This window comes from Lissotriton helveticus, chromosome 11, assembly GCF_964261635.1.
Source record: "Lissotriton helveticus chromosome 11, aLisHel1.1, whole genome shotgun sequence".
Classification (NCBI taxonomy): Eukaryota; Metazoa; Chordata; class Amphibia; order Caudata; family Salamandridae; genus Lissotriton; species Lissotriton helveticus.
In genome coordinates this window covers 413,102,866-413,121,660 of record NC_136072.1, presented here as the reverse complement: position 1 = coordinate 413,121,660, position 18,795 = coordinate 413,102,866, and positions in this window count along the sequence as shown.

Here is an 18,795-nt window from a genome sequence, read left to right as displayed (position 1 = left end):
GTTTGCTTCTCAGGCGTTGCCTTGATCTAGACAAACGCTGAGGGTGTAGGTATCAGGGTTTCACCTGTATTCTCTCTGATCGAGACGCGTGGAGGCGGTCATCTATACCAAACGTGTTGCAAGGATGAAATGCATTTCATCCTTGCAACACGTTTGGTATAGATGAGAAGCAAACCGAAAACGGTTCTTAAGTCTAGTGTGGATAATTTACGCCAGACTGTGAGTCGGACAATCGGATAATTAAATAAACCAAATCTACTCCAGAAGTTTTCATCGATTTATGCTTAAAGAATAATGATTTATAGAATCAGGTGCTGTCCATAAATCTTGAGGTTCCCCTCTTTTTTAACCCGTCATATCCCGTGGAGGCGACGCAATTTTGTTTTTACTATCAGGCTTATCCAATTACCAGGCCCTGAGTCAAAGAATTGAATACATATCGATACTAGCTGCATATACGAATTAAAATACTGTTGAAATTAGATATTCATCGTCATTGCTGTGTGATTCCTCTAATTGCTTAAAGATCTGAAATAAAACGAATACATATCGGTTCCGCAGGCTGCTTTCAGCTGTAGAAAAGTTGTCTCCTGTCGACACACAACTTGACACACCATCTTTTTCTATTTTGTGAAAGGAATCAATATGTGTTTTTTATTGTGATTTATATTTTTGAAATGTAATTTTTAATTTGTTTTCAGATACATGCATTTTTCTATTGTCTTATTTAATAATAAATTTATTTAGTACCAAAAAAAGTATAACTCCTCTTTGGAAACTGTCCTTTCGAGTTCTTGTCTTGTGACCACTGCGTAGGCAACCTAAAACTTCCGCCTAGGTTGTTTTATCCATTGTATTAGTGATAAATATCACTGACATGCAAAGCGGGGCCCAAGATGGTCGCTATCTCCTACCAGCTGTCGCTAACTGGTGTTAGCGACAGCTAGGTAATGGGGAGATAATTTTATCTCCGCTTTCTTGGCTTTTGAAGCCAAAAAGTGGAGATAAACCCCCATGATAATATGCCCCCTTGTTTTTTCCATGTGTAGCAATAGAGTTTCTGACCTCTCTAAGATACACAGAGCGGGGGCTTGCCACTGTCCAATCGTTTTTCCCCTCTGCTCCAGTTAGAGAATTCTGATTGACTACATAACCCATGTGGCACTAGAAACCCGAGCCCCCCTAGCCCGACTTACAGAAACCTTTGTAGAATCCTTAGTTGGAACATCGCCGGTAGTAGATCTAAAATCCATGATGAGAACTGGGTGGGATTTGTTACATCTTTTCATATAATAGCCCTACAAGAAACTTGGGATACAGCAAATAGTCCTTTTTTAGATGGGTACATTCACATTAGAATTCCTGCCAAACCCAGCACGGCGGGGAGGGCAAAGGGAGGATTAGCATTACTAATCTCATTGAATATGAATGGGACAGCAAAACAGCTAGAGACAGGCTCTCCGCACTGTTTAGCAGTAGAACTACTGGTTGAGAACTCCTCCACTGTTTTAGTTTAAAATTTTTATAATTCACCTGTAACTGTCAGTCCCAATCAACCCCTAGAATCTCTTGGGGAATTCTTAGAGATGTATAGAGCAGCACACAACAGCTTTGAGGTCATCCTCTTGGGTGACTTTAATATACACCCATGTCCCTTGGAGTGTACCACGGTAGTTAACGGGGGGCCACCCCACGCGTTGCCCACACACTTTGAACATACAAACCAAGGGGATGCTTTGGAGAGCCTTCTGGCCTCCTTTAATCTTTTTGAATCAGGCTGCTGTGTAGATGGGCCTAGACCCCCTACGTTTAAAGGTAAAGACACAGGTTCGGTTATTGATTATATCTTTTTATCGTCTATTATTTTGCCCAAGATTTTAACCTATAGGGTAGAAGACTCTACTTTTAGCGACCATAGCCCTGTGATATTGGAGGTTGCTCTAGGGGGGTTATTGGATTTTAAGGATACCATGGCCACATGTGTAATGGACCTGACAACAAAAGATCAGGGTAGGAGGTTGAAATGGCCCAAAGTCACTCCGATCACCTTTCTACAAGACGTTTTGGCCAAGGTTGAAGTAGAGGTTGATATTTGTTTAGATCATACATGCTGCAATAGCAGGATAATTAAGGCATTTAACACAATATGCCAACAAGTGAATACTGATCTAATGGTTAAAAGCAAACCAGGTAATTCAAGACGTAAACGATGGTTTGATTCAAATTGTTCCAATGCACACTCTGTTCTCCTAAAAGCCCTGAAGGAAACACCCAGAAATAGAACACACATAGTTTTCCTTAGGGAGCAATATAAACAGGCCATTCAGGATCGTAAACGTCAGATCAAGGAAGAGGCATGGAGTGACCTACAATCAGATGAAGTCTTGCGGGATAGTTCCAAATTCTGGGCGGTCATTTATCAGCCCTATTTTTCAGGGGTGGAGAACCAAGGTGTGGAATGCACTATCCCAGATGAACAGTGGATTGCCCACTTTGGAAGCATCTATAGTCAGTCAACCCCTGGCCCCACACAGGAGTCTTTTTTCCTCCTCATGAAGGGCCAATTTTGGCCTTTGAGGAGGAGGATGTGGAAAAAGCCATTAATGAGACACTCAAAAATAAGGCCCCGGGCCCGGATGGGGTTCCTGCGGACTTATACAAGAGTGCACCGAAATTCTGGGCCAAGATCCTGACCAACGTTTTTAATGCCTCAAGAGAAAACAACTTTCCTGACTCCTGGGCAAGGTCTATTATTGCCCCAATATTCAAGAAGGGCCAAAGGGGTGATCCTGCCTGCTATAGGCCTATTTCCCTAATAGACTCTGCCGTTAAGATCTTTGGCAGAGTCATCCTAGGTAGAATGACAACATGGCTAGAAGGCAGAGGAACCCTCTCCAATGCTCAGTACGGCTTCAGGGCTAAGAGGAGCACATTGGATCAATGTTTAAACCTCCACCTGATCATCAGCAAATATACAATAGTGAAGGAGAGGACTTTGTACATGGCCTTTATGGACCTTTCCTCAGCATTCGATCTGGTCAACAGGTCGAGGCTGTGGGGGGTCATCTTGGACATGGGCATCGACCCCCCACTTGTTGGTTTTTTAGCTGACCTGCACCGCGGATTACAGGCCTCTGTCAGAGTCACCCGGGAGGGAAGGTGCTCTAACCACTTCAAATCGGAGAGGGGGGTGCGGCAAGGTTGCATCCTTGCCCCCCTCCTCTTTACACTATATATAAATGCCCTCGAGCCAGCCCTGGCCACCTCAACGGTGGATGTCCCGCGTGCAGGGGAGACTAACATCCCGGTCCTTCTGTACGTGGACGACGCCGTTCTCTTGGCACGCACTGGGGTGGCCCTTAATCGATTATTGGCCTCTTTCGGCGACTTCATGACTTCGTTCGACCTGAAAATAAATACCCAAAAATCTCAGGTCATGATTGTCGGACAGTCTAGCCGGAAAAAGAAAAAGAAATCAATAACATTTTTTTGCACAGGCAAAGAGGTAAAGAGGGTCCCGATTTTTACCTATCTGGGGGTGATCTTCGACGATAGAGGAACTTGGGGTGCCCAACATAAGTCAAAAACCAATGCAGTAGCAAGATCAGCTGCAGCCCTGTAGAGCTTTGTTAAAAGGATGGGGGCGCGACCAATGGAGGCTATCCTTAAAGTATAAGAAACCAAATGCTTGGCTATAGCCACTTATGGTTCTGTAATCTAGGGATACACTAAATCTGATAACATCCAGATGGTGGAAAATTTTTTTTTTAGATCTTTGCTTTCTGTTCCCCAGTCCACTCCCACCTTCACAATACATACAGAGCTAGGTATGGGGTTCTTAACAGACTTAATAAAATCCGCTCCTGTCATCTGTTGGTTAAAAACCTGGCTTAATCTGGATATTTCTTTAAACCATCTGATTCTCAAAGACTGCCTCGCCCTGGACAGAGCCCACAGAATCCCATGGCTGTTTTACGCTAAATCAATGCTTACAATTGTGGGGCGTACTGAGCTCTTTCATTTTCCTGAAAGCATCAAAAAAGAGGATGTCATGGTGATAAAATCTGCACTGGTAAACTTGTTTGCGTCAGAGCGGGAGGAGACTGAGATGAGAAAACCACTTGTTAGAAAGAATTATGTACTTACAACTGTCCCAGGGATTGAACCTTATCTTGTTTCATCGTTTTCTTTTAACCAGATTCCGTTTTAACCTGATACATTTTTTGCTCGGTTCTTACACCACTTGGGAGATCCCAGTTAAAGCTAATCCATGCGATTGCGACCACTTTTCCACACAGGATACACAGGATACATTACATTTCACCATGTTTTGTGAACACTATGCACAAATAAGAAAAAAATATCTGTTACCTATCTTGCGGGAGTCTGGCTTTTTACAGGTCCGGCCAGCACTCCTGTTTTTACAACTTTTACCCAGTGCACGTGTAACATTTCATGTAGTAAGCTTTTTAGTGGCAGGTGTTCGCATAAATAAGAAGCGTTCCAATTTACGGCACAGACATACAATAATCGAATCACGCTTGTAGTGCCGTCGCTTTCTTAAAACCATGTAGCCAATTTGTCAAATGGAATTTTTTTAATTCTTTTATTGAACTTATGAAATATGTTCATTTTAAATATGAAATGTTATTTATACTTTCCATGTTTATAATTAACTGCAATTGTATGTACTGCTGTACTGTTTTGTACGTGATTATTTGTACCTTGTGTCTTTTTTTGATTTTCATTAATCGAATAAAAGTGATTGACTGACTGACTGACTGACCTCTACATTGGGTTTTAGAATACAAACTTCCTCTTCATGAGTTGAATCATTAGTACTGGAGTTCTTTTTAACAACAATGTTCATCCATTTCTCTGACATCTCTGTAGATTTGGCTATAGAAATAGCTTCTTCCAATTTGGGATCACCCATGCACCACAGTTTTTCCTGAACTTTCTTATTTTTAACATGGACAATAATCTGATCTCGGGTCATTTCATCAGACATCACTCCAAAGTTGCAATGCACACATTAAGCTCTTAGAGAAGTAAGAAAGTCATCAAATGATTCATCTTGTTTTTGAGCTCTGGTGTAAAATTTTAACCTGTTAAGGGCAATATTGGCAGTGGGTTGAACCTTTTTTCTAATCTATTTAAGGCTTCTATGTAAACATTAGTAGAGTCACCACTGCCAGAAGGTAATGAACTTTGAGGTAATGTCCTGAATATTTCTTGACCTTCAGAACCAATGTAATGGAGGAGTATGTTTTTTTTCTTTCAGCCCCCATACGTTCTCCGTCAATAGCCCTCATATAATTAAAGAATTCCTCTTTCCATCTAGCCCATGGCATAGGAGGATCAACCTTGACTTGTAAAAACTTTGCTGGAGGATCAAATTGCATGTTGTAAGTCACTGTATTAGGCTGGTTATAAACGTAAACTTTGTAATTGTATAAAGTATATTTTGATGGTAACTAATTTACTCTAATAAAATAAAGTAAAAAAATTAAAATAACAAACGCAGTAGGAATTAAAACAGTTTGAATAAAATGATCTGCGTAGGTGGTGAATTACCAAATAACCATGCGTGTAAATGTTTGAGAAAAGTGCCTGAATGAAATACAGAGCAACTTGCTCCCTCACCGTTGTTTAAAGATGAAATGAGAAGCTTTAAAATAATGAAACATCCGTGGCACTCTTAGAAAGACAGGGGTTAATACACTCTACTTGAAAAAGCAGCCACCATGTGACAGAAACTCACAAATCCACACATTTCATTCCGCTGTAAAAGTTAACACGAAGAGCTTGAAATAGATCTTCACACTGCTTCGTATGGTTGCTATGAAACGCAAAGCGTCAGCACGGATAAGCGCAATGACAGAAGCGCCGTCAGCTGTGCGACGTACTGCGTGTGATGAAAGCGAGAATGAAGTTCGAACGCCTCCGCTTCAGCGTTCTGTGTGTGACGGAGGAAAACTGAAGAACGAGTGCTGAAGCAGCTCGATGCAAAGTTGAAACTTGAAAGATGCGGTGAGTTGATCAAGGCGCATAAATCCATGAAACAATGCCAGTGAGCTTCAAAAATCCCTCGAATGAAGTACACAATCCTGAGATATTTTCAAAACAAGGTTGACAGAAATATAAGTAAAAACTTGAAATACATTAAAAAAAATCGTAGTAGGTTCAAAATACTTCGCTCCTGTGCTGTAAATGGCTGGAGATAAATAGGTCCTCGTCGCCAAATTTGTAGAAATAATTCCTTTAATATCCTTAAAGTAATAATGAGAAGTTTAATAAGCAGCACAGCATAAGTCTTGGCAGTAAGACATCCAGGTAGAAACTGCCTTTCAAAGAAAGAATGCTACATTAACAAAACTCTGTTTGGAATGTAGAGCTATGACAGAAACATAACAAATCGCATGCCTTAAAGACATACTAAAATAATATATATATAAACAAACTGAACATTAGATGTAACACCCTATTTTGCAAGTCGGTAATAGGATACCGACTTGCAAAATAGGCTTTACACCTGCTACAACCCTTTTTAGTGGTCACAAATGGCCCAATGTTCAGTTTGCAACTGCTAAAATGGTCGTAAATCTTACCCCAGGTCTTCAAAAAAAGGAAGTCGGAACTTCAAACTGACATGAGGGAGAAGCTGGTTTACGCTTGCAAGATAAAGGATACCCAAATATTTTGGAAAATAGTTAATCTAAAAAAACTTTCCAACACCTCAAGGGATAGTCTGGGAGTGAACATACAGCCTGATTCATGTACATGCCGTTTTGCGTGTCCCTAATAGCGAATCATAGCGATTCGCTATTGAGGACACGCAAAACGGCATTCATGTAGGAATTGCTACTTAAATAGCGATTCCTACATGTTCTTTATTTGCGAGTAGCAATTTGCTACTCGCAAATACTCCCCATTCATTCCTATGGGCCAAGAGGCCCATAGGAATGAATGGGGAGTATCCCTCATTTGCGAGTAGCAATTTGCTACTCGCAAATGAGATAGCGATTTTAAGGGTGCCAGGGGTGTCCAAAGGACACCCTGTAGCACCCCTAAAATGCACATTTGAACAGGTGTTGCGCGCACACATGTCCAAAGGACATGTGTGTGTGCAACATGCAACTTAGAAAAATGCTTTTAAAAGCATTTTTCTGAGTTTTTGCTATTTACCGACAGGTCTGACCTCTCGGTAAATAGCGGCCCCAAAAGTCCAAAATCGCTATTTTGTTTTGTGTCATGAATAGCATTTGAGGAATCTCTATTAGAGATTCCTTAAATGCCATTCCACGCAAATATGCGAATTCTTACATAGCGATTTTTGCATTTGGTATCATGAATACCAAATGTAAAAATCGCACTCGCAAAGGGCCAGATTCTCAGAATCTGGCCCTTTGCGAGTGCAATTTACCTACATGAATCAGGCTGATAGGTCCTAATTGGTGGGCAGTTCATTCTAAAAAGATCTACTGACGTCCAGCGAGCATGATGCATCTGGCATGGCCTTGCCCCAATTCCCTCTCACTGTAGAATTCTCATTGGAAGAAATAGTGGAGGCAATTAATAAAAGTCCCTCTAAAAAAGTGCCATGCTCGAATGGGGACCCAAGGACTTCTACAAAGAAAACACTGAGCTGTGGACCCCGCTCCTTACCAAAAGTATAAATGCTGATTGTAAATACATTTTTCCGGATTCCTGGAGATCAGCTATTATAGTCTCAACCTTTAAAAATTGAAGGATTTACCAAGACCCCCAATGCTATCGCACTATATCTCTCCTGGATTCCATGATGAAAGTCATTGGCAAAATGATCTTTGACAGGCTGATGCTTTGGACAACGGAAACCAATATTCTATCCGAAGTATAATATAGGTTCAGGACAGGTTTAGGGATGATGGAACAATGCCGTAATGTACATCTGTTGGTAGGCCAATTGACATTTGGTAAACATAGTGCCATGCATCTAGCCTTTATAGACCTCTCATACACTTAAGACAGTGTTAATAGATTGAAGCTTTGGGCCATTATGAAATCTATGAGGCTTGAAGGGGTGCATGCCCTTCATTTTGATCGTTCTGCCCCAGTCAGATATGTCAATCCTTTTGTAATTGTACATCAATGATCTGGATGCTGTGTTGGCTAAGAAGAGACAAGATATGCCAATGAGTAAGAAAAAGCCTGCATATGTTTTATTATACACGTATGATGCGGCCTTCTCTTTAAAACCTTAAATGTTCTAAAAATTATGCAGAATATCTTTGTAAACTTTTAACATGGTCTGCGGCCTCCAAACAAAACCTACAATTTTGTTTCCTGTTTATTAAGGGTAAACCCATAGAAAGGATCTATGAGTTTCCCTACCGTGGGGTAACATTTGACCCTACTTGGACATGTGACCCATGCTTGCCTAAGGAGACAGTGATTCTTACAATAGGCTGTTTATTTTATTAAAGTTGGTTTGTAAAATTGGTGGGGATGCCAACTGATCCTCTGTTTGAACTTTACAAAAGGAAATGCATTCCAATTATCTAATTTATGGCACAGGAATTTGGGAGTAGAAAGAAGTCAGTGGTTTGTTGGTTAAGGAACACAGGGCATGTAAGCATATTTTGGGCCTCCCTATGAGCAGTTACGTCATCCATCACAGCTCGCTTGGGCTATGTTGAGAACCAGATTAAATTAGCTGCCTTCTTACAGTGGTGCTCAATCTGGTGTAATGTCTATACACAGAAGGTGTCCCCAAATTAATTTGAGGAGTAAGAGGAGGGGGAAACGGGTAAATGCAAACAAAACAACCTCTTATCTGGCCTATCAGATTTCAAAGTGGTAGTTACTCAAAAATAGAAATTTCCCCACGAAACACTGATTACTTTCTAGTTTTTTTTATTTATCGAAATATTCATATTTCTCAATTTTGATATACTTTTTAGATTTTTTAAAGCTCATGTGATCATAAAAACATTTACAAATACAAACAGAAACATATCAGCATATAAATATGGACAAGAAATAAACATTATGATCTCTCAGTGCTAATCCAAGTTTGTATAACCCCCAAACAACACCATCATCCTTCCATTCTCACCTGTCATTCTCATCACACATACTATCAATAATACCACACAAAAATTACAATAAAAACACATCTGTGATGGAATCCTTCTAGTTATTACTTTCCATCATAGTTATTAGAATCAGAATTAAACATACACAAATCACATCAGTTAGTTTCTGATTAGCTCTTCTTTTGTTTAATTCTCAGGTACGACTTCCTGATGTGTGATCACTGGTCTACGCACGTTTCGGTGAAAACAGTAGTTTTTTATCATCTTCTTCAGGACCAAGAATATATTACTTTACATCTGTATAGTGGCCTGGGGGTTCTGTCTTTGAACGTGGAAATATCTCTGGTTCAACCAGGTACTACATTGTCCAGATCAATGTCATCATTCAGATGATCTACTAGGGAGTAGTTCCCTTATTGGTATATTTTCGTCTGCAGAGGAAGTTCTTTAATTGTTTAGAATCCAGTCTACTAATATATGAAGGTTGTTACATGTCCTCAATATATGTGAGGATGTTATAGTTCCATCTATATATTGGGTAGACAGCTAGTTTCCCAATATGATTTGTTAGACCCTTTATATTGTGTTCAATGATAGATAGTCCACAGGGTTTAAATCAGTTTTCCTTCACTAGTACTTCCATCTGCCTGGACTTGAGTCAGTTAAAAAAAACTAGAAAGTAAGCAGTTTCTGTGATACGACTTTGTTTCTTGGGGAAATGTCTATTTTTGAGTAACTACCACTTTGAAATCTGATAGGCCAGATAAGAGGTTGTTTTGTTTGCAATCTGGTGTAATGCCCAAGCCTTACTCAATAAAGATATAATTGATGACTGCCTTTCATGTGACCTGGGTAACCAGATCCCTTGGCTCCAATACATAAAGCAAACGTGCATAAAACTTGGCAGCCTTACCGTTTCTATAAGCCCTTAGAGCCGAAAAAGCAGATAGGGTTGGCTCTCAAATAGATTCCAGTTTTAAGATGTTAAAAACTTCTTATCAAGATTATGCCATGAACCAAACGTCTTAGGCTTGGACCTGGTGACAAATTGTTGGGAACTTGGATGCTCTTGACTAGATTTCGATTGAGATAAATAAGATGTCAACTTTGTTTCCCTATGGGTGAGTTTGGTGCCATTCAGCTACTATAGTCAGCTTTCCTTGCGACAAATCATTGCCTCAGAGTTTGCTACACTTTACCGTCCTATGTCAAATAATATCAGGCATTTGTGAGGCGATTTGTATTCCCAGTACTTAGGAGTTTCCAGTACTTAGGAGCTTATATTTTAAGAAATGTAAACCAGCCCTACTGTATCTCCAGATTCTTAATTCTCTTGAGGTATGTATTTTTTGTTAAAAATTATATTGCGTTGCTGTTTATTAACTTCAACTTGTTGTGTTTTATTAAAGCTATATAAGCAAAGAGACATAGTTTTATATGTGTTTTAGCTGCTAGAATCTCCTTTCCTTTTTCTAATTAATTGTTTTTAACATTATGAATTTTCTCTCATTTCAGACTTCTGAACATTTCTTGTCCATTATGTTGATACTTGCTTGTTTCTATATAATTTCTCTCTGGGGATTTTTTGATGTTAATAAATTGTGCCTTTTGCGATTATTTAACAATATTGATTAAAAAAATAAAGAAGAAAAAAATGGGAAGGTACTGAGCACCTGCACTTCTTTAGCATGAAAGTATGAGTACCTGCAGCTCACTGCACTGCCACAATACAATTTTTGGGAGAGTACCATCACTTTTCAGTAGAGGTGGGCGAGCCACATAAGGCTCAAGCGAGAGGCCTGGCTTTGGCTCAGCTCAAGGTCCTCTTGGACTTTTTAGCCCAAGATGAGCCGAGCTTTAATATGGCTTCTGCTTGCCACCTATACTCTACCATCATGCACCATGAATTAAAAACAAAGCATAAACCTTTGGTGTTAAAAAGGAAAGAAAGAGGTGGCCATCTAGTAGGTGAATTCCATAATATAAAACCTAAAACCCTGCAACCAACCCTGGGTTCTTTGCTTGACTAAATTGTGTAATCCTAGGCAAATATTTCATCTTACAGAGCCTCAGTTTTCTTCATTATCCCACATAAGACCGTAGTCCAATACGTGAGCCTAGGGTGTGCACTGTGTAAAAATATCCTGATGTAATAAGGTGAAACGCTTCTACATGTTAAAGAAATACTTTAAAACAAAGACTATCTTGTTTTCACATGATATTTGTTGTATGATGTAGATGTCTACTATTGTTAGGGCTCAGCTTGCGCACTGGTTCTTAAAACCCAGCCAGACCCTGGCTCAGCTCTTCCTAGATAAGTAATACCCAATGCCCAAAGTTCCTCCAATATTTTGGCAGACATTATTGCAAACAGAAAAGCTACTTTTGCTGACCCTCAAGCCATAACTGCAGCCTCTAAAGGTTCAAGTGGCTGTTCCTGCAATGCCTTGAGCAATTTGGATAAAAACCTATGTAGCAGTTGGAAAATTAATAACTGGCTTTTTCACACTAAATGTCCTCAAATGTTTTACCACCAAAGGGGGAATCTTGTCAACATTACCAACTGGCTCTCTAAAGCCTACAATCACAGCCCATTGTGCTGCCAGAATTGAGGAGGGCAACCCCAACTTAAACCTCTCACGCAAAAAATCCAAAATAAGAAGCAGGTCACAAGACATAGGATCAATTCCTTTCTTTTGGCACCAAACTTCTTCTAATTTCTCACATATAGATCAGGAGTTGATGGTTTCTTACAAGCTGGGATAAATAGCATCTTCATTTGACCAGCCTAAACTAGTAGGGCCTGTCATTTAACATCTGGACTGTGAGATGCAAAGTTTCAACTGTGCCAGCGACAGCACTGGAGACTGAACGGATGGAGTTGAAGCAGCAGGTGACCCTCATTCAATTGTTTGCTGCTGCACGGAGCACTTTGTCTACCACCCCTGCACCTGGTCTAATGCACGGAGCACTTTGCATAGCTCCTCTGAACCCTGGTGGAGAGGGGAGGGGCCACGCCGGAAATTGAGTGCAGGAGCAGTATAAAAACCTTTGAGGCGTCCCACAACACGGGACGCACGCGGTGCATGCCCGGGCTCGGCCAGCGCTAAGTCCGGGCCAAGATTGGCCCGTCTTAGCCCTTCATAGACCGACAGAGGCCGGGCCCCAGGACATGGAACCAAAACTGGCCCTGGCAAAGTGCTCGGCTGGACCCCCCTCCCTCCTCCCGAAGGCGGGGGAGTCCGGGGGTGCGGCTGAGCTCGTTGCCAGGGCCGGTTTTCGGCCGATTTTGTCACAGGGCCGATTTTGCAGCTATGCTGCAATTACGGCCCTGCAACAAAAACGGCCCCCAGGGGCCCCAAACAGGCCCCCACCCATGTGGCGCACCGGGGGATTGCCCGGTGCCCGCACCGGCCAGTCCGGGCCTGCCGGGTCCCCTCTCTTTGTTTTTCGGCGATTTTCTGTGCCTCGCCCTCCAGTTTCGGTGAGTGGATCATATAAGGATTCTAATATAAGAGTATCTGCTGTAATTGCTCCTATTAGCCCCAGTAGCCCCCTGGGTTTGAAAATAACCCAGTGTCAAACTGTTGGACTGCCTAGAGATGAGTGGACAATTACTATATCTATAACATCGGGTGTTTTATATAATACGAACAATGGGGAAAAGAAAGGCAGAAACCAAGAAGACTTTGGCAACCTCTAAATCTGTATCCGGCTCAAGCTTGACACTTATGAATTATTTAACAGGGGCAGTGGGGGCTATAGAAAACCAGATTCTGTTAGTGGAAGAGAAACTGAATTCCGAAAACTTGGGAAAAGGTAGCAGCGAGAAATGGCCCTAAGACAAGTAAAGGCGATCATACTTCTTCATTTCCTATTAATGAAGTTCAACAGTCTTTTATTTGTTGCGTCCAAAATGTATCCGATCAAATTCTAGCTAGTACCAGGAAAGTGATATCCAACCCCTGTCAAAACGTCCCAGAAATCCAGGTGCAGGTGTAAAAGTGAATGCGGACTCCAACTTAGAAAGAAGAACTCCAGGTTTAAAGTCATATAAAAAGTCAATTAAGTGGGGTAAAACACTGGCTCCATCTGAGGCAGGCACATATGGGGGATCACTTGTAAATACCCGGCCTTATAATGCGAAGGAAGATTTAAGAAAGCTAACTGTAAAGCTGAATGAGATAGCTAACTATCTAAGAGATGCCCTAGCTTATCCAACTGAGAGACGAATTACAATTGAGGAGACTATAAATAAACATGTAGGAAATACCAACCACCAACCACAACAATACCAGGGGCAACGACCATAGGTCGGTGAAATTGGGTAAGGAGTTATCATTTAGACAGACCTCAGAACCACCATTAGTAACCAATCTTGAGGATCATATAGCGAAGTTGGGCCTTCAAACCTTAGAAGAGGTAGATTGACTAAAAAAAGACATAGAGCCGCACACTACACAACGAATGTAGCCAAATCACGACAACTGAGCCATGAATACGCAGCCCTGACCCCGGCCCAAGTCCTGATGTAGCAAATAAGTTTGATCTATCAAGAACACCTCAAAATTATTTTTACCAAGTAGCAGGAACCCCGTGCATTACTGAGGACACTATAACCACTCAAGTCAATCTTGTTTAAATCCTGCAACACTTTTTGTTCCCCCAGTATCCTCTGACAATGCCACAGCTACAAACACAATGGGCAGTAACATCTCAGACCTTTGCCATCTTCTATTCTGGTATATTTCAGGTATTTGTTCAATGCTTGCCAACCCTTAATGGTTGGACTTTATACTGAAGTTCAATATAATGTGCTTCAAAGAAACCTGGGCAGAGGATACTGTGCATATTAATGCCTATAGAACTTATCACACTGCAGCTATTCCACTGGAGCGTGGAAGGTCTAAGGGTGAGCTATCCACATATGTATCAAATCTTGTGAATATGAGAAAAAAATCAATGAAAAAAGAGGAAATATATTATTAATTAATTGTACTTCATATTGATAGATTGCACTGTATTGTTCTGATAAAATTTTATTATAACATGCCTGCTGAACAGATTGGAGTGCTAATGGAAAAAATGGATAATGACTTAAAATCTACTCAAAATGATATTATAACTGCCTGAATTTCACCCCATGGAAGGTAGACTACTAATGGGCACAAAATCTGCAAAATTTATCAGACCCTGACCACACACTCCAAAACTAACATACATCGGACCCGGGCGGCGTGGGTGGCGGACTTATCAGCCCTGACTGACGTCGACTGGACGGAGGCCCTAGCCAGCCACAGGTATTCTGCTGTCTCCACCAGGTACCGGCTGATCCAGTTCAAATACCTCCACAGAATTCATTATACTCACCTTCGCCTCTGTATATTCTGTGGGAATTCCCCGAAATAGATAGCTTTTGGCAGAAAGTCACAGACACTATGACCAGAGTGGTGGGAGAGACTGTCCCTTTGGAGCCAAAGTGGCTTTTACTAATGATCAGGGGTGAATATGACTGGACTAGATATATGGGAATATGGTTGGCTCTGGCAGCAAAACATTGCCACGGGGTGGGTGGCACCTAAACCTTCGCGATTGAAGGAATGGAAACGTGATCTTGATTGGTGCCAGCAGGCCGAAGAAACAGTATACAAAAGCAGGGGCTGTGCTAAAAAATGGGAAAAAGTGTGGGCGCCCTGGCGAAAGTATAGAGGGCTGGGAGTGGGTGAATAGATGCTTATTGGATGTGTAAATTCTTTTTCTACCCTCATGAACATACTGCTATTGATCCTATGTGTTCACTCCAGGATGTACTAATGGAACTTGTTTGTGCTGTGTGGTCTCTTGAGCTTTGCTAATAAAAAGAATTTCAAAAAATAAAAAATGAACAAATGCCTTGGCGATGATGTCTGCGAACAGTCAACCCTACATGTTGTTTTATTCTGTAAATTTTATTCCGTGCAAAGAAAGTGATGGGTATTACCAATTTTAAGGTCACTTGGTCTTAGGCAATGCTGTCCTGCATGTATAACCCTACAATATGTAGGTAATTAATATTTTATATGGCATTTATTACTGTTTTTAAAAAGTGTACGGAAGTGTAGAAAAACTATTTTAATGTGAAGACGTAACCAAGAATGCAATGTAATGTAATTTATCTGTATAATTACATATATATGATGTTTTTTAATACCATATCCCGCTTTGTGATTATGACGATGTGCAATACTGTGTGCTTTTATAATCATCTAAAAAGAAAATTAATAAAGCTTGGTTGTCTTGACTTGACTTGAAGCAGCAGGTGGAACAATTGCCTCTGTGCCAGCTGGGTCAATAACGGAAACAACACCCATCTAGGCCAAAAAGGTGCACACCAAACCACCCTTAGTTCCTTCCAATTTGAGAAGTTTAACCTCTCTGTGTTTGACAATTCTCCTTTTGCTGGCTCCCAACCCCATGCACTTGCATCTAAGAGTACAACTGTGTTTGAAAATTGAAAGCAAGCACCCTTTTCTAGATTTCTTGGATACAACTAAATCTTTAAGTGACCCTTTTTTTCTTCTGACACTTGGATCAATGTCTCAAACTCCTGAGTGACCGGGCACCAATATCTAGAAGATGATATACCACGGGTTTCAAGTGGTGATGGGAGCAGGGAACCACATATGTCATAGCTGACATCAAGAGTTAATCACTCTCTGGCTGTTGCTTGGGGAAATGACAACATATGGGACACCCTGGCCTGAAGACACTGGATCATGCTCACTGGCAAGAACTCTTGGCCATTCTGAGTATCTATTAGTGCCCCAATAAATGTCTCCAACTGAGCAGACTGGACTTCTGAAAGTTCACAATGAATCTCAAATTATCAAGACGGGGCACACAATCTTCACATTGGACTCCTATTTCAAAAAAGAGGAGCCAGATATCAACTGATCGTCCAGATATGGAAACATTCAAATCTCCTTCAATTGTAAAACAGGAACAACAGGAGTCAGTACCTTAGTGAGCACTCTCGGGGATGACAAGAGTCTAAAGGGATGTACTTTGAATTGGACATGGTGGTCTTGAATTGCAAACAGACATACTACTAGCTCTCCTGTCTTTTTGGGACATGAAAATGAGCATTCTGTAAATCCAGAGTCACCAGAAAGTCATGTTTCACCAGGATTCAAATCACCATCTGTAGAGTAAGCATCCTGAAAGGAGTGTACTGCACAATCTTGTTTAGCTGCTGCAAGTCTTGAACCTGCCTCTATTTCCCCTTTAGTTTTGGAACTAAGAAAATTATAGAATCCCTGCCACACTCTTTCTGTGAGACCAGAACTGGAACTATGACTCCTTTCTGGATCATTGTTTGGATCCCATCTAACATTACCATGTCCTTTCGGAACTGGGGTAGATTGGAACCGATTACCTGGAGCTCAGTCGGCAAACTCTATGGAATAATCATCTCTTATGACCTCCAGAACCCATTTGTCCTTTACCACACTAAGCCAATGTGGATAAAGGTTTGTTGGAAAAACGTTTCTTAGATGTGCTTCCACTGCCATGCCCTTATTGCCAGGATTATCTGGGAAACAGCGTTTACATTGCATGCGATACAAAGCATGCATTACAACGTGGTCGTTACAAGGACTGCGCTGTTACATCGCGAACCATTACATCGCAAGTCATTACAAGGACTTGCTCTAGGGGGCAGAAGGTGTTGGATTTACAATCCAACACCTTCCCTGTTGTTGCACAAACTGGAGTAGGAATAGTAAATTATACTTTTCCTAAGTCCAGAGCGCACCCTACAGCAAGTCGTTGTAACTACTTACAATGTAATGGTTCGTGATGTAACCACTCGGTCGTTGTAACGACCGCGTTGTAATGGCATGCAATGTATCGCATGCATAGTAAAGACATATATTCGGATTATCTAGTTTCTGACTGTGGCTAAGCCACATTGTGAGAACAGCATACCACCCCGATCTTGGGCACTGCCTTTAATGGGGCCCTTTTTATCTCTTGCCACTTGACCTTGCTTCTTTTCACAGAATGACTTCTTTTCCAGAGGAGCATGCACAGGAAACAGCATTTTTCGTTCCTCCGCTGATTTTTTAAACATGTCATTCATCTAAGAATCAAATAATTTCTCATATAAGGATACCAGGAGTCGAGACCCTCATCTTCAGAGCAAGAGTCTAAGACCGTTGACACTAGCCCACAAATTTAGGAGGTTAATCTGTTTGCTGGCTGGATTAACTTTCCACAGTTTCAGCCACATCAGCCTCCTGCCAGCAATTGCTGCCCTGAAGCGGTTGATGCTGCCCATAAAGAATCAAACAACAACCAGAAGCTCCATCTTTCCAAACATCTCTGTAGCATCTTTATCTCATACAAATAGTCAGAGACCAATTGGAAGTCTTTCAACATTGCTTGGGAAGCATAGGCAGCATAGGTGTTAGCTGATGAAGGAAGGTGTGATGCTGAATAACTCCACTTGAAGGCACTTTCTATTTTGTGCTTCACAGCCAGTGACAACGCTGGGGGCGGGGTGTGGGGGGGCCCCAGGAGGCATGATTTTTGGGGGCAGGGACTGTCCCCCCCCCCTGCTCTCACCTGCAGGTGTCGCGGCTGCACCCCCATCTTAATTGCGGCTGCCGCATGAATAGCCAGCACCTACCACCCCCCAACCGCTCTTACATCGCATCGCCGTGGGCGGCAAAGGCAGGGACCGCCACGAGCGTGCTAAGGTTTGGCCACGCCACTGTTCACAGCATCTGGAAGAGAAGACTCCTCAAAGAATGAAGTGAAATCCAGGCTTGCCAAGATGAAATTAACCTTGGGTATCTAAGGAAAAGTAACATCACATTACTCCAAAATATATTTGTTGTTAAGAACCTCGGAAATGAAGGATTCTCCCAGTTCTTGGATTTCTTCAATACCACGGGTTTTACCACATCATGAAATGGGAGAGCGTCCACCTGAGGACCAGCATACAGAGCATAGAAACCTTTCTCAACCTGTTGAGGTTTCTATTGAGCTTTTGTTGTGCCTCCTATATCCTATATGGGCTGTGGCTTTCATCCGCTGATGCCCTTTAACAGCCGTGGCCTGTGCAGGTAAGAGTGGTGGGTGCTGCCCTTTAATATATTTCTTCTGACTTATGACCCTCTTCAGAGTCCTCCTCAGAGTCCAGTTTTGTCTCTGCTCCTCTGGTTCAGCCAATGCTAATTTCAATGCCTTCTTTCTGGGGAACTGCTCTCCCTCTGGAAATAGAAATCTACTCCTTGTCCATTACATCCTTCAGTGAATCTTTCATCAGCCCGACTCGCACTGATTTTGCTGTACTCTGAACATCCCTCAGCTGTAAGGGCGAGCTCTTGTCAAGGGTAGTGACGTAGCAAGGTGGGTGGGGGGGGGGTAAGAGGGTGGCACAAGTTTTTGGGTCCTCCACCCCTGCTCTTTCATGTGGCCGTTGCTGCCCGGCAGTACGCCCGCGCTCCTTCACACAGCTGCTGGAGGGGGGGGGGGGCTGCAAAAGTAGTGACCACAAGGGCTAGTTATGCCACTGGTCAAGGGTCAGTAATTAACCAATTAACCTCTTAATTAATCTCAGACATCCATAAAAAGTGCTATGTTAGGCCCACCCCTTCCTTTTGCCAAAACCTAGACACTTAAACACTTAACCTGAGGGCGTACATGGAGTGAAAGGTAAGACAGAACGAAA